The sequence below is a fragment of the Carettochelys insculpta genome, chromosome 3 (assembly GCF_033958435.1).
Source record: "Carettochelys insculpta isolate YL-2023 chromosome 3, ASM3395843v1, whole genome shotgun sequence".
Taxonomy (NCBI): domain Eukaryota; kingdom Metazoa; phylum Chordata; order Testudines; family Carettochelyidae; genus Carettochelys; species Carettochelys insculpta.
Window position 1 is genome coordinate 39220473 of NC_134139.1, and position 16685 is coordinate 39237157.

The following is a 16685-nucleotide window of genomic DNA, read 5'->3' on the forward strand; positions in this document are numbered from 1 at the left end:
GTGAGTGTAAGTAAAATTTTAGGTTGGGTTTAATTATGGCATTAGAAGCTGTTGGGAGATTTTATTACTTTCTGGTGGCAGATTGTTGTACTATCTTGACTGTAAGCTTTTCTAGTGAAAACAAATGGACGAAAAATTTAAGGCTATCTAGTTTAATAGAAACAGCATTTTGACTTGTTTTGTGTACATTATCTGAAAAGGCATAATGGTAACTTCTCTAGTACTGTGTTAAGCTATTAACCTTCAGACTAACATATCATTTTCTTGTTAATATAAAAAAATTAAAAATATGAGTAGTTAAAATGGCTACTTTACATAGACTTGCATCTTTAAAACAACTAACCTTCTGGTGAAATTTAAAATAAAAATAACTGAATGCTGTCCTATTGTCTAGCTTAAGTTATGGGGAAGCTTGTCTTAGCTTTTCAGCTATATCTTGTTAAAATATGTTACATTTGACAAATGTGTTACATTTGACAAATACACTATTCATTCTGGAGTTTGCTCTTAATATTGACAGCTGTATACATTTTAATATTAACAACTTTACATATTTTTCCTCAGCTAGTGTAGTGAAATTGAGGGAGAAATTATGCACACAGTGTATAAAGCTGGACACAGTAATTTTTTTTTTTTTGTACAGGTTGAAGCTTTCTAATCCGGGACTCTTGTCTGGCAAATTCTGTAATCCAGCATGGTTTTAGTTAGCCAGATGACTACTTATCCTGGGTGTGGCCAAGTTTCCCGTGGTCCCATAAAGTTTGTTTACAGCTACCAGTCCTGGTTCTATGTCCTGTGCTGTTGTTTAGCTGTAGTTTGCCTCTCATGTCTTGTAAGAGCCCAGTAAGCAGTGGAAGTGTTGGTAATGTGCTAGAAAGTATTGACCTCCCATCTTCCAGCAAATTCTCTTGTCTAGCACTGGTCAGGTCCTGAGGATGCCAGACTAGAGAGGTTCAACCTGTAATAGTACTAAAATCTTAACATTTGATTTCTAAGCTTAATGTATACATTAATGGGTAACTAATTTAACATGAATTTTAGTTTCAGGAAGTACAAAATGGCACACTAGCTTCATGGTTATAAGATTATGTAGTCTTTTGGAAAATTTCGTTGAGAAAATGTAGGTAGTACCTGTTAATAGTTGGTTCTGTGTAGCTATATGTAGTCTTGCTAATGTCAGAGTGGATGATGAACGGTAGCTTTATAGAAAAAAATTAGATCTGTATTTCATTTAAATTATTCTTTTATTAAATTACCTGCTTTAAAATCTGAATTTAATATTAAATGTTAAGAGTAGGTCTTAACATCTAAATAGCATGCTGGATCCGTAGTTTCTAGCAAACTCTCTAATATACTGTTAAGAGCTACTTTTCTGAATAAAGTTCTACCCAACTCTAACTTTTGAGATTATGCTTTATAACTACGGCGCAATAAGTCAGCCTAAGTATCTCTGGATATGGATATGCTCGAAATGCTGCAGGTTTCTTTTGTTGCTGTAATAAATCCACCTCTGAGGCAGTAGCTAGGTTAATGGAAGAACGCTTCCATTGATCTAGCACTGTCTACACCAAGGTTAAGGCTGGTTTAATTATGTTGCAGGAGTTGTGATGTTTTTAGCAGTCCTGAGGTATGTTTTTCAGTCACCCTAACTTTGTATAGTGAGATTAGTCCTTAGAAGATCCTCTCATTTTCAAGAGGTCTGGTCTGGCTTCATATAAGCTCCCTGGAATTGAGCTACTTGTGCATGTGTCTAGGCTTAAAATTTGTCTCCTACCAGTGTAAATGCCCTGATACAGGGATGCAGTAACACCATCTCTTCAAATGGCATTGAACTAGGCTTCATGTAGTGCAAGTGTAGACACTGTTATCCATGTTGATCTTTCAGCAGCTGTTTCATAATGCCTGATATTGATTGCTCTTGTCACAGTTGTTAACTTCCCTGTCCAGTGGTCACAAAGAACAGAAGTGTTCCTTTTACAGCCCTGCCAAGTTTTGAAATGCTGGTTCCTGTTTGTCCAACTTGACAAGCATGCCTAGCAGCTTTCTACAATCATATGCGACTGCCCAGATGACCATGCTGGCTACATGTTTCAGAAGTGCTCTGACTCAGAAAAGAGGGCATACTGAATTACCTGGGCTTAGAAGAGGCTGTGCAAACACAGCTATGAACCAACTGTGGAAACACAGATATCTGTGAGCAGATTTCCTGGGGCTGCAGGAGAAGAGGTATGACACGGATCAGCAGGAATGTCACATGAAAGCAAAGAAAGAGTGGCAGGCATATCAGCAGCCTAGGGAGGCGGACAATCAATCCTGTTAAGCCACAGACCTCCTGCTTTTATGAAGAGCAGCATGCCATATTTAACAGACTGCACCGCCATCCCAGAGATCACCGAAGAGACCTCTGAGGTGCCTGAGATACAAACCATTCCTGTATCAGAGAGGTAGCCATGTTAGTCTGTATCTTTGAGAACAACAAGAAGTCCTGTGGCACCTCCTAAACTGACAGATGTTTTGGAGCATAAGCTTTCATGGGCAAAGACCCACTTCATCAAGTGCGTGAGTGGGTGGGTGGTTTCACAGGGGTATTTAAAGAGTGGGGTCCCAGTAAAAGGGACCAAGAGCTGACAAGGTCTTTTCAGTCAGGGTAGAAAAGGCCCATTATCAGTATTATGTATCAAAAGAGGAAAAACAAGTCAGATAAGACAGGGGGGATATGGCCCATTGTCAGAGTCTAATGTGGAGATGTTAACACCTAGGCAGAGTAGCTCCATTTGTGAGGGGTGAGCCATTCCTAGTCTCTGTTTAATCCTTGGTTAATGGAGTCAAATTTGCAAATAAATTGCAACTCAGAGATTTGTCTCTTCATTTGATTTTTGAATTTCTTTGTTATAGAACTGCTACTTTTAAATCTGTTACTGAGTGTCCAGGGAGATTGAAGTGCTCTCCCACACGTTTCTGTACATTACCATTCCTGATGTCTGATTTATGTCTATTTATTCTTTTACAGAGAGACTGTCCAGTTTGGCCAATGTAAATTGAAGTGGAGCATTGCTGGCACATGATGGCATATATTATATTAGTAGATGTGCAGGTAAAGGAGCCCCTGATGGTATGGTTGATGTTAGGTCCTGTGATGATATCACTGGTATAGATACGCAAGTAGAGTTGGCAGCGAGGCTTGTTGCAGGGATTGGTTCCAGACTTAGAGTTACTGTTTTGTGATCTATAGTGTCTGGCGAGGATTTGTTTAAGGTTGGCAGGCTGTCTGTAGGCGAGGACAGGCCTGCCTCCCAAGGTCTGTGAGAGTGAAAGATCATTGCTCAGGATGGGTTGTAGATCACTGATGATGCATTGGAGAGGCCTTAGGTGGGGGCTGTATGTGATGGTCAGTGGTGTTCTCTTGTTTTCCTTGTGAGGCCTGTCTTGTAGCAGGTGGCTTCTGGGTACCCATCTGGCTCTGTCAATCTGTTTCCTCACTTCCTTAGGTGGGTATTGTAATTTGAGGAGAGCTTGGTAAAGGTCTTGTAGATGTTTATCTTTGTCTGATGGATCAGAGCAAATACGGTTGTACCTTAGTGCCTGGCTGTATACAATGGATCGTGTAGTATGCCCTGGATGGAAGTTGGAAGCATGTAGATAAGCATAGAGGTCCATGGGTTTTTGGTATAGGGTGGTATTTATGTGACCGTCGCTTATCTGCACAGTAGTGTCCAGGAAGTGAATCTCTTGTGTGGACTGGTCCAGGCTAAGGTTGATGGTGGGGTGGAAACTGCGAAATCATGGTGGAATCATGGTGTAAATGGACATGGAAACTGTTGAAATCATGGTAGGACAAATGGTCTGAATGGAGAGAAGTAACCAGTGGTGTCCCCAAGCATCTATACCTGGATCAATCTTATTCAACATATTTATAAATGATTTGGAGAAAGTTGTTGATAATACTAAACTTCTCTAAATAGTTAAGCACAAAATAGACGGAAGAGCTTCAAAGGGATCTCACAAAGCTAGGCGATTGGGCAACAAAATGACAAATGAATTTTAATGTTGATAAATGCAAAGTAAAGCACATTGGAAAGAATAATCCCAACTACACGTACAAAATAATGGGGACTAATTTAGCCGTAACCACTCAAGAGCAAGCTCTTAGAGTCGTCATGAATAGTTCTCTGAAAACATCCACTCAATGGTCAGAGCGTTAGGCATCATTTAAAAAAGGATAAACAATACAACAAAGAATATCTTACTGCCTCTATATAAATTCATGGTATGACTGCATCTTGAATACTGCATACAGATGTAGTCACCTCATCTCAGAAAAGATATTGGCATTAGAAAAGGTTCAGAAAAGGGCAACAGAAATGATTAGGGATTTGGAATGGATGCCATATGAAGAGAGATTAAAAAGACTGGGACCTTTCAGCTTAGAAAAGAGGATATTAAGGAAGGATATGATAGAGATCTATAAAATCATGATAGGTATTCGAGAAAGTGAATAAAGAGAAGTTATTTATTTTTTCCCCATAACATAAGAAGTAGGGGGTCATCAAATGAAATTAATATTTAGCACATTTAAAATTAACAAAAGGATTTTTTTTTCCACGCAGTGCACATTAGGCCATGGAACTTCTTGCCAGAGGATGTTGTGGAGACCAGGATTTTATCAGGGTTCAAAAAAGAGCAAAATACATTTATGGGGGATAGGTATTGTGGCAGACTGCTGCCTGTGGGCTACTGGATCCTGCAAGAAGACAAGTATAGCTGCTGGTGGGGGAATGCTTTCCTGTTCCCGAAGTAAACCCAGTTAAGGCAGACAGCTGGGGGCCTCGTTAAGAATTACCCACAGCTGAGTCTAATCAGCACTTGTGGTCAGCTGAGGCCCTGCACTCCCTATAAAAGGCTCCCCGCCTGTAGCAGGGGGAAGGTTTTGGAAGGTGCACCGGAGAGCAGAGCAAAGCAAGAAGGTTCCAGTGGGAAGCAGTGGGTGAAGTGGCCTAGGGTGAGGTTGCTACACTGGGGCAGGGGCAAAGGCCCTGATGGCTGTCTCTTTTCTGCTTAGGGACCCTTGGCTGGAGTCCCACCACCCTTCCCGGTGGGGGTTACTGCACTGGAGCAGGTGCGGGCCTGCAAGGGGACTGGCTTTATCCTCCCCATTCTGGACTTGTTTATGTTGAAGATGGCTCACTAAGCAGACTCACCTGCCTCTGGAAAGACCTTGGCAGTTAAGGAGTCTCTGTGAGTCTCTGAGGTGCCACAGAGAACCGCCAGGAAGCGCAGGGACCCATAGGGGCTGACAGGAAACTTTCACACTGGTGTCAGGTGTGGGATCTCACTGCATGGTGGCCAACAGTAACCATGCAGGGTACGGGGGGGTGGTGGGGAAGAGAGAGAGAGCAATTGGGTGTGGGAGATTAGGAAATATATCAAAATGGAGGAGCTAGTAAGGGCATTAGTACAAGCTACAGCAGCCCAGCAGGAGGCCAACCAGGTGCAGCAGGAAACCAACAAACTGCTACTAGACCAAGCCACTGCAGATCGTGCCCTCCTTGGAGAGGTGGTCAACCAGCTTCGGGAGCTGGCAGGTCAAACCCCTGGGACTGAGGGGATGAGAATGCTGAGGGCTGCAGGTTGTCTCCCCAAGATGGCACCAGGAGATGACGTGGAGGCCTACCTCTTCGCATTTGAGAGGACAGCCCAGCGAGAAGCCTGGCCAGAGGAGCATTGGGCCAGCATCCTGGCTCCATTTCTCTGTGGGGATGCCCAGAGGGCTGACTACGACTTGCCCACAGAACACACCAATACCTATCCTAGGCTGAAGGAAGAGATTTTGGCCCATGTAGGGTGACTACAGCCACCCAGGCTCAGAAGTACCATGCCTGGGAATATCATGAAGGTAAGCCACTGAGGGCTCAGCTGTTCAAACTGGTCCAACTTGCCTGGAAATGGCTGCTCCCGGAGGCCCATACCACTGAGGACATGTTGGAGATCCTCATGATAGATGGATTTACATGGAAATTACCTCTGGGAGTGGGTGGGCCAACATGACACCACCACATTTGATGAAGCGTTTGCCCTGGTGGAGCACTGGCTAGCAGCAAGGGGGCTAGCTCGCACCCCCCCCCCCACCCAGGACACTAGACCTGCCACCAAAGAACAGCTACCAACCCTAACTCTACAGGGTCCTGGACACAGGAGCCCAGTAAGCCGCAGAGGGAAGAAGGAGTGGGCTAGAGGGCTGCAGGGCTCAAAGGCAGGAGGAAAGGAGCTACGGCAGCCTGACCCTAACACTAGGCCCCATCTTCCCTGGGGTTCAGGGAGAACCTACTGATACTTTGGGTGCGGGCAGTTGGGCCACATAGCCGCCCAGTGCTGCAACTGAGAGGAGCCAATGCAGTGTAATCTTGGGGACTGGTCAGACTTATGTGCCCTGCTTGATTTAGTGGGGGGGGAAGGCACCCCCCCCACAAGTATACCTGCCCTGTATGAGTAGAAGGAAATGAGACCTTCATGCTAGTAGATTCAGGGAGTGCTGTCACCCTAATTTCAAGGAATCTAGTCAGGCCTGAACAGCTATTGCCAGGGAAACGCATGGGGGTAACTTCCGTCCAGGGGACGGTAAACTTTTACCCCAGTGTGAGGGTGAGGATACACATTCAGGGGTCCAGCACTCAGGTGCAAGCTGGGGTGGTCCCACACCTACCCTCTGCAGTATTGATTGGAAGGGACTTCCCAGGGTTTAGTGGCCTGCTTCCTCTTGAAGAGCAGGGATCGGGGAGCCCCCCAATCACAGGGAGATAGAAACTGAAGGGCGACATACCCCAGTGTTCCCTGAAATGGCCCAAGAATTGTGTTCCAGCGCAGGGAGGGGCTGGAAGTCAAAGAGACAGAGGCAGGCAGCTAAGGAAATAGGCACACGTATCCTGATGCAGGCTCAAAAGCTCACCTGTGCATACCGGTGCCCCCATGACACACAAGGAGAAAGTGAAGACAGGCAGGGTGGGGAAGACCCTGAACTGCCAATGGAAGGAGAGTCTGAGGCTGGGAAGGAGGCAGAGACCAGCACCGATCCCAGCCCAACAGGAGCAATGCCAGAGCCAGAGGGGGCTCTCCCAGGGATTGAACTGGCTGGCCCAGGGAGAGCAACATTTGGGCGTGATCAGGCAGAAGACCCCCGTTATGCAAACATCAGAAGGGAGGTGGTGGAGATTGACGGGGTACCAATAGAGAGCAAGGCATGTGGCCCTGGCCCCTACTTTATCATAAACGGGGACCTGCTGTACTGTGTCACGCAGATCCAAGGACTAGAGGTACACCAGCTCCTGGCGCCCCAGAAACATCAGCGGGCCATTATTGACCTGGCCCACAGCCACCTCTTTGGGGCACACCTGCAGGTGGAAGAGACACAGGTGCTTATTCTATGTCAATTTTACTGGCCAGGGATACATGAGGATGTCCGCCAGTATTGTGTCTCCTGCCGAGAGTGCCAGCTCCACAGCCCTTGGCCCCATCTGAGGGCCGCCCGGTGCCTTTATGCATTATCGAGGTTCTATTCCAGTGAATTGTGATGGACCTGGGGGGGGTCCACTGGAGAGGACTACCCAAGGACACCAGTATATACTTGATCCTTGACTATGCCACAAGTTACCCTGAAGCCATTCCTCTCCAAAATAGAGCCTCCAAGAACATTGCAAAACGCTGTTGGAAATATTTGCTCGGGTATGTATCCTGAAGGAAATTCTGACTGATCAAGGCACCCCATTCATGTTTCGACTAATGAAGGACCTTTGTGCCTTGCTCCATTTGCAGACCTTAAGGACCTCAGTTTATCATCCTCAGACTGATGGCTTGGTGGAAATGTTTAATTGTACTCTCAAGGCAATGATTAAGAAGGTTGTGAGCAAAGATGGAAAGGACTGGGACATGCTATTGCCCCACCTCCTCATGTTCACTGTCCGGAAAGTACCCCAATCATCCACTGGGTTCTCCCGCTTTGAGTTGCTGTAAGGGTGCCACCTCCGAGGCATTTTAGATATTGCCAAGGAAAGCTGAGAGGAAGAGCCAAGTGGGGGAATGAACATAGTGGCTTATGTGATGCAGATGAGATCACTCCCATAGTGAGGAGTCACATGGAAGAGGCTCAGGAGCCCCAGAGGACCTGTTACAACTGCCAGGCTCGGATCCTACAATTTCAACCCAGAGACCGGGTTATGGTGTTGGTCCCCACTACTGAAAGTAAGCTGCTGGCCCAGTGGCAGGGTCCTTATGAGGTTGTCGAGCCAGTTGGAGAAATAAACTATAAAATACGCCAACCTGCATGGCAAAATTTAGAACAGGTCTATCACATTAACCTCTTGAAGCCCTGGCAAGACAGAGAGACCTGTCTGATGCCCGGAAGGGAGCCAACCCCTGGATGAACCTGCAGTGCTGGTAAAAGTAGGCCCTGAGTTAACACCAGCCCAGACAAGGGAAGTCATCAGCATGATTGCCCAGAACCAGGAAGAGTTCTCCAAGAAACCTGGACGAGTATCAGAAGCAGTTCGTCATATAATTACAAATCCTGGGGCCCGTGTGACGATGAGACCTTACAGGGTCCCAGCTGACAAAAGAGAAGAAATCTCTTACTTCATTTCTTTTAATGCATATTTGTTCTACATAGTACCTTTTTTTTTTTTTTTTTTTTTTTTTTTAGTGTTTTAGCCAACTGCATCTAAATTACAAGCAATATCTTCTGCTCTCTCATAATGAGATAAATGAATTAACATCAAATTACTAATTGGGAAACATTGGTTTAAATGCTCTTCATGAATCTTGTTCTTTAGTTGTGTTTTAGCTATCTTTTAACATAAAGGTTGATTTTCTTTTTTCTTCATTGCTTGGTAACTATTAAAATATTGATTTGCAATGATATACAGCCCTCATGCTGCGTTTGATATTACTTCTGGCTAGGCAGGAAGTTATGGTGGGGTTGGCAGAAACCAACTCTCTTTTTATTTTTTCTAACTTTGACCAATAATGAAGCATTTTCCTATTTTTATCAGCTTATGTGTCAAGTTTGTAGAAATATAATTTTGGTGGGGGGTAGGCATTATTAGACAGGGGACACAGATTCAAAAACAGGGATGAAACTTTATAGCACATGTCGAGATATACAAAGTAAATTCTCTTAACCTCAAGAAAGGTAAAAAAAGAAAAAAATGCTGTTTGGGAACTCTGGAGTGTGTGTGTGTGTGTGTGTGTGTGCGCGCGCCGAAATTGACATTATTTGTTGATTAAAAACTTAATCCTTGTTATAGCTATGTTTGGCAGATTTCTGTTTTTTGTGTACAAAATTTTAACTGTTCATTTTAATTTTTATTTTTAACTATTTTAACTTTTACGGTTGGGGGAAATTAAGAGGGCGTCGAGGGTCCCAGTAACACTTACAGATGGACTGCAGAGGGTCCCTAGCATTGTCAGCAAGTCTTCTGGATGGTCCTTTCACAACCCATGGATCCCAATATGCCTCGGTGAAAGGTTGGAGTGGGGGGGAGCTGGGTTCCTAGCCTGGTGGGGGCAGGGGGGAGCTGGGTTCCTAGCCTTGTGAGGCAGAGATGGCAGACCAAAACTGTAGGATGAAGGACAAGTACCTGGTTGCAGGAGGAGTCACTGCCTGGATACCACTCCCATGCTCCTGAATGGTGAGGGAGTGGACAGAGCCCTGACAGTGGAGATGAAAAAAGTTTTGGGCATGGCCATGTGGCAGCTAACTTCTGATCTTGCAGGCACAAGATATAAAGGGAGGATGCTCTTCTGATGACTGTTAGTGATTTTTTTTTTTTGGTCTGTTTTAGTGTGTCTGCTGAAATAGACGTTTGTTGATATAAATGGATTTATATTTAATCCTGCCAATCCTAGCTATGCTATATACGGATTTATATAAGCAACTACATAGCTTAATTTACAATAGACTGAGATTCTAGATTTTTGTATTTAATGTGTTAAATGGTAAATAATGCTTTCTTATTTACCAAATTAAACATTTTACTCATGCTTTGTGACAAGAACTTCTTACATAGAAATCTGAATTCAGTTTAAATTGCACAGACAGAATTTTAAATCTCTTTAATTAGTAAATAAAGCCACGTTAAGACTGGACATGTAAGAACACTTCTTTTGCTTTTAAAATTGTTGTCTCTGATCAACACGTTCTTCAAGATTTTAGAACTAGAGCATGTCATCCTTTTGCACTAGCATTTTCATAACTTGAAAAAGGGAAAACAAATTTTTCTACTTTTTCAACTTCCAGCTGGTTGCTTAACTTTGAGCAGTCATTGAACTGCTCTAGCTAAATAAAATGAAATGAAGCAATTTTTATTTCTTCACCTGTGGAAGAAGCTACTGCCATGAGACCAGGAGCGCAATTCCACAGACCAATTCCAGTTGCTCAGCCAGTGCATCCCACCAATTCAGTAATTAAACTGCCTTTTAAACTTGGCAGTACACTTGTATAGTTTAGTGTATTTTATATTGAATTTAAAAACCAGTTAATATTGGAATAATTTAGGCCTTACTGTAGATTGTCCATTTCAAATTTAATTTTAAATCTTAGCACCTGTTCTCCCCCAAAGAAATGCACCTTGCATTAATACTTCCTCACTTGAATGCTTGATTTGCCTCCAGATGTTGAAGGGTGATATATTTCAAAAGCAGCAAAATAACTGAAGCATGTAAAGTCAAAGGAACTTGTGCTTCTAATTTTCTTGAGTCTCCTGAATGGTCCTGTAATGTTAGCCAAATGTTTCTTCTGTTTTTTCTATTCATCTTCCTCTTGGTTATTCTGGCACACTGTACCTTCTGTACAATTTATAGTGTTAGCTAACATCTCTAGAGCAATCTCAGTTTCTGGCATTTCTCATCTTTAAGGTTTTAAAAATCAAGCATTCAGTTGCTGTTTGCTTACTCTTACAATAGTGGGGTAGTTGGTGCAACATTGTAAAATGAACCTGGTGTAACAGGGTTTCAAGTGTGGACTGAGGCAGCTCAGTCTGTGTACAAAACAGTAAAATGTAGCTTCCTTTCAGCTGCCATGATCAAACGTAGCAAAGAGTGCTTCCTGCATCCTTAGCCCTCTGTAGCCTAGGCAGAGCCGCCTACAGTTCAGAATACAGGCACAAAACAAGGAAGAGAAATTTAAACCAAGGTGTGATTTTTAGAGATAGCATTCAGTAGACAAGAACTAATGGTTTAGATCTGTCCACTTGAGTTCTGCCTACCTCCCCTCCCATTCCTGTTCAGGTCCACTGCAGATGTGTAAGAATTGGTGCTTGTCTTAAAAGTGCAGGGGTTGTTTAGAGGGGACATTCTTATAAATATTTCCTACTTCAGAGCTTGCGCATGGGCATGCACACACACCCAGGAGGGAGTAGGTTGCGGGCTGTGGCTAGAGCTAGGGTTTACAGTGGCATACCTGAGATTAAGGGTAAATACAGGCAGCTAACAGGATGTATTTATATTTTTATAGTACTGTAAAGCATACAGACTTTGAAGTGTTTAGTAAAGTAAAAGATGTTAACTTCTGTTGCATAATACTTTTCCCACCCACCTAACCTCTCCCCCATTAAGGTAGTGTAGGAGGGTTTGCCACCTTTCAGTGTGAAGTAGTTGACAGTCTTCCCCGTTAGTGAATAGAACAGATACCATAAGACAAATTAGGTCTCTAGACTGCTCATAGCGCATAAGCAGAGGTGTCTGAGCTGAAGAACTTTAATATCGTTGTTAAACATACACATTTGAAACTTTGTAATGGTTTTTGCAGATGCATGTTTGTTATGGTGAGTGTTTTATTTTCATTATATTTTATTTCTGTGTTGTAATCATATTGAAAAGTGGAAAAAATAACAGCATTATTGAAAATGAAACTTGACTCCACTGCATTCATTCATCAGAACAGTTGAAATCTTTCTGATTGACTGGAAAATTAACTCCATTTTTCATATTTGAGATTTGTTCACCAGAATTCTCATCTTGAGTTTTCTGAAAGCCTTGTACAGTCCTGTTTGCTCAGTCTTTTAGATTCAGAAATGAGACCCTCTTTTGTAATATTGCATCAAATATCCAATTTGAAACTTGCTTTCTGTTGCCCTGTCAAAACATGTTCTATGTTAGCCCCATGGGTCAGCAACCCCCAGTAAGCATGCTAGGAGTTGCATATAAGCCAATTTTCATTGGCACACGAGAGGGGAGCTCAGCCCTGTCCTTCTTCCCCCAGCTTGCTCAAAGCCATGCTACCTGTGTAACAAGACCAGCTAATGCTACCAACTACCTTCATAGTAAAGCTCTGTGTGTTTGTTTATTTATTAATGAAGCTGTTGTAAGTAGGACTATTAGTGGGATTTTTAAAAAATATCCTATAGCACTCGACCGGTAGATAGAGGTCAAAAGGTCAAATTTCGGCACTCTGCCTTGGAAAGGTTGCTAACCCCTATGTTAACCATTGCATTGTTTTGCCACGGAATAGAAGGTTTCAGATACTTGTATAGAAAAGCTGACACTTCTACCAATCTAGTCAGTGAAATGAAATAGGAACCCAACTTACCTTTTTGATTTTTCCTTTCCACTCCCAACTTTTGAGTTGTTAGACCTCTTAATTCCTGTCCTCATCCTCTTTTTGTTGTTTTGGGGATTTGGGGTTGTTTTTTTTTTTTTTTTGCAGGGGAGGGAGGAGAGTGATGAGACAAACAAGTTCTTAGAATTAATAAGTATGAGCAAACCATTGTTGCTGATATGCTTTATAACAGGTTTCTACCTTAGGTTACTTGTATTCCTTTATTAGTAAAAATAAATGTTTTTGGTGACCTTAATGGAGGTAGAAAAAAATTTTATCCTGCTATGAGAGAAATCCAGTAGATGATTATCATCAAACTAGCTATGACCTTCTGCATAGGCGGTCACACAATCGTGCAAAATTCCCTCTAAAATTCATAAAACCCTACCTGTCTATAAAACGATCAAAGAAATGCTATTTACATTAAACATTTTTATTCCGTTTTTAAGGCAGAATCCTTGGTTTCTGTTAAGATCTGTCTACATCAGAATACTTTTAAAATTCTTATTTCATGCCTTTTTTCCTATTCAATCCTGTATGTTGTACAGTAGAAGCTGTATTATCCAGCATTTGGATAACTGGTACTCTCAGCTAACCAGCATTTGTTCTACTGCCAGCTATCCAGCCAGGGTCTATGGAGTGGGACTAGCTGCCACCACATGGGCCAGCCACAGTAACCAGTAGCCCTGCTCAACTATCCGGAAAATTTCCTTATCTGTCAACCTTTGTTCCCCAGGGTTGCCAGATAATCAAGCTTCTACTGTACTTGTGTTAGAAGCAAAAAATCACATTAGTGCAATATAAAGATAGTCAGTGTGCAGGTTTTCTGCTCTGCACACACATACACACGCCTCTGACCCATTAATCTATGTTTTACCACTGTTTTATATTTGCATTTCTATAGAGGTGATTTGAAGGAAGGATGTGTTGCAAAATCTTTCAGAAGTTGATGCCGGCCTGACTTTGAGATGTACTGTGCTACCTCAGTTTACACTCAAGTGAATGGGAAGTGAAGGTGCTTACAGTTTCTGAAAATTCTGTCCTTGTAAATCAATCCAGTCTTATTTGGTAGCTCCTTCTATGAATATTCATATATTTTTCATTCTGTGCCACATGGAATCATTGACTCCTAGGGCTGGAAGGGACCTTAGGAGGTCATCTAGTCCAGCCCCTAACTAAAGCAGGGTCAACCCTAACTAAATCATCCTGGCCAGGACTTTGTCAAGATGTGACTTAAAAATCTCTAGGGATGAAGATTCCGTCACCTCTCTAGGTAACGTGTTCAGTGCTTCACCACCTTTCTGGTGAAATAGGTTTCCTAATATCCAACCTACACCTCTTCCTCTGTAACTTCAGACCATTGCTCCTTGTTTTGCCATCTGTCACTACTGAGAACAACCTCTCTCCATCCTCTTAGAGCCCCCCTTGAAGAAGTTGAAGGCTGCTATCAAATCGCCCCTCACATATCTTATTCTATAAATCTGCCTTTTATTCAAATAATTCCAATAATTCCCTTGTATATCAGTAATATTTTAAGCTTTCTCTTACTAGTACAGGCTGTGGGTTTGGGGTAAGGAAATAGTAGATTAAATCATTCAGTTGTTACTTCTGACACTAAAATTCTAATCAGCAGCTGAGCGTATTGAGCACCGTTCTATGACTGAAATCCTCTTACCAATACTTGCATTCCTGAAATGAAACATGCACTGTTATTTTGGAGAAACCCAATCCTAAACTTTCAAAATGTAGTGTGACTTTATCTTAAATAGATTTTCTTGTGGCTAATCTTCCTTCACATGTTTTAAATGCACAGGCTATCATCCCATCTGCTTTACAATTGAATAATGTCCCTGTGGCAGCTACAGCAGTTGCTTACCTGGAAGAGTAATAGTAGGAAAGTGTATATTTTTAGCTGCCTTTTGATGTGATGTAGCAGCTGGAGATAAGGAGAGCCAGCATCAAGTGATCAGCTAGCTCTTCAGGCCACCAGGGGCTTCTGCAGACCACAGCTTGGGAACCACAGCTTTTAGATATGAGACCATATGTGTAGAAAAATTTTCGCAAGGTCTATACAAGTATGTTCATAGCTTCAGAAGCCTCAAAGATCCAGGCTTTAATCTGCTTAAAATATCCATTTTGAGGATGTTCTGTTTCACTGCTGCTATAAACACACTTTAAAATGAAGTATATTTAATATATGTATGCAATGACTTCTGTTCAGTTTATCATACCAAACAGAAACTGTAAAGAAGGCTCCTTCCTTTTCAAAGTCGCTTGTTAATCAGGTGGTAAATCTTGTCTAGGTAAAGATATGTATTTAATTTACTGAAAATATCACTTAACTGTATTTTTGTAATAATCCTGTTATCCGTAGCTTGGGGAAGGAGTCTATAACGTGCAGGGTGAGATACAGTCTCAAGAGAGGACAGGACATAGTGGGGTTTTTTTATATGCCTTTTCTGGGTAAAAAGGATATCTGTTATATTTGACACCACACAGAGCACCAAATCAAAAGAGTACACTTTCTTCACACCTGCAGTTGCTTCAAGGATAGCTGTAGGGGGGCAACTTGCATCCCACCTAGTAGTTACAAAAATTTTTAGACTTTCCCATCTTTAGTTATACGACTTAATAGATTATATAGAGTAAAAGGCAAGTTTTATGTAGAGTAAAATATGTCTGTCTCTAGCTCTGTATCTTTTTGAATCCCTAACTACTTCCCACATAGTAGTAGCAAAGCCTCTTCCACTCCTACATCTTGGTGCACTGGCCATTTTCACATGGTATCATCTTAAATTGACTTGCTTAGCAATGCAATTCTAAATTCATTGCAGTCTCAGAAATAATTTTCTGGCCTAGAGTTTAGATAAAAAGCCTTCCTGTTTTAAAGATTTTTTTTTCAAAGAAGAGACCTATTCCTTCCTCTTTGTGCTTATTCTGTCAGGCTTACATCAGCGGGAGAAGTTTATAGGACCTTTTCAATAAACTATCTTTTTGCTTTCTTAGCAGCTGCCAATATTGTCCTCTATGTCCATAATGATAAACCATGCCTCTCCTTTCTCAGTGATAGTCGTTTTCCCTCCTTTTTAAAATCTAGTGTGCTCTTTTACTCCATAATTGAGCGCAATTTTAGTTAGCCGAACAACCACTTATCATGGGTGTGGCCAAACTTCCCATGATCCCATAAAATTTGTTTACAGCCACCAGTCCTGGTTCTCCCATGTTCTGTGCTGTTATTCAGCTGTAAATTGCCTCTAATGTCTTCTAAGAGCCCAGTAAGAAGTGGAAGTGTTTGCAATGTGCTAGAAAATACTGATGTCCCATTGTCTGGCAAATTCTTTTGTCCAGCACCAGTCAGGTCCCTAGGGTGCTGAATGAGAGAAGTTCAAACTGTACTATATAACTGCCAAGTATTAGAGATCCACTATTCTAGATAACTTGTTCTAACAATTTCAGGAAACCTGATAAGTATTAACATTTTAACTCTGATTTTCCAGAATTTCTGATCAGTTTTCATATTTTTCTGTCTATGAAGTTGCTCTTTATTCCATTTTGTTGCCTGGTGTAAATGCTCTACTCCACCAACATAAACAACAACTCCACAGGAGGTGTAGGGCTAATGCTGGTATAGTGAGGGCCAATCAGTGTCTGTGTGGACAGTGTTACTTACTTTTGCTGTTAGCTCTGTTATCCATTTGATGAAGTTGTGATATTGACAAGAAAGCCAGACAGAGAGCCCTAGCCACAGAGGTTAATGTAGGCATACACCGCTACAATCAATGCACCACTACAGTCAGCTACTAAGGTGACTATTTTTAGTGTAGACCTACAATGGTAATTCTCAGGTCCTTTGTTCCTGTTTTTTTTCCACATGGATCCCCTCTTTTTCCTTGGAATCACCAGAGAAACTTGATACTGTTTTCTTTTGAATGAACCCATGGTCTTTCTGCCCAATGTGGCAGAAATTAGCTGTTTGATAGCAAACATGACAATATCAAGCAAAATAGATGAGCATATGATTCATAACAATATTCCAGGCAGCTCCAATGTTCTTCATACTTTTGATTCTACATTATCAAATGTATCCTTTAAAGCTGTAAGG

The 16685-nt window shown here is 42.1% G+C and overlaps 1 protein-coding gene across 2 annotated transcripts in view; it reads left to right on the forward strand.

The window, feature by feature from the left end:
• Window positions 1–16685, forward strand: part of SOCS5 (suppressor of cytokine signaling 5) — a 43167-nt gene that overhangs the window by 7896 nt on the left and 18586 nt on the right. The gene's annotated exons all lie outside the window — the stretch shown is intronic.